Source organism: Arachis ipaensis, chromosome B06 (genome assembly GCF_000816755.2).
Source record: "Arachis ipaensis cultivar K30076 chromosome B06, Araip1.1, whole genome shotgun sequence".
NCBI classification, from domain to species: domain Eukaryota; kingdom Viridiplantae; phylum Streptophyta; class Magnoliopsida; order Fabales; family Fabaceae; genus Arachis; species Arachis ipaensis.
Genome location: NC_029790.2, coordinates 125,003,341 through 125,003,610, shown reverse-complemented (window position 1 = coordinate 125,003,610; position 270 = coordinate 125,003,341).

Here is a 270-nt window from a genome sequence, read left to right as displayed (position 1 = left end):
GCATTCACTAACTATTAAAACCCATAAACGCTCAAAATCGCCAAGGAAAAAGACATTAGAAGGAGAACGGATGGGAGAGTTTTCTTCCAAGTTGTGAACTTTAGGACCTTGTCCTTCACCGCTTCCTTCAAACTTGGGAGGCGGTCGTAGATTGCTCATTATGGCCGAAGAGGACACCCTATCACCACTAGGGTTAATAAGGAGGTTGGGCTAAGTTTATAACATCTTTTTTATTGCAGCAATAGTTGCAATCCCTCTAGTCATAGTAAC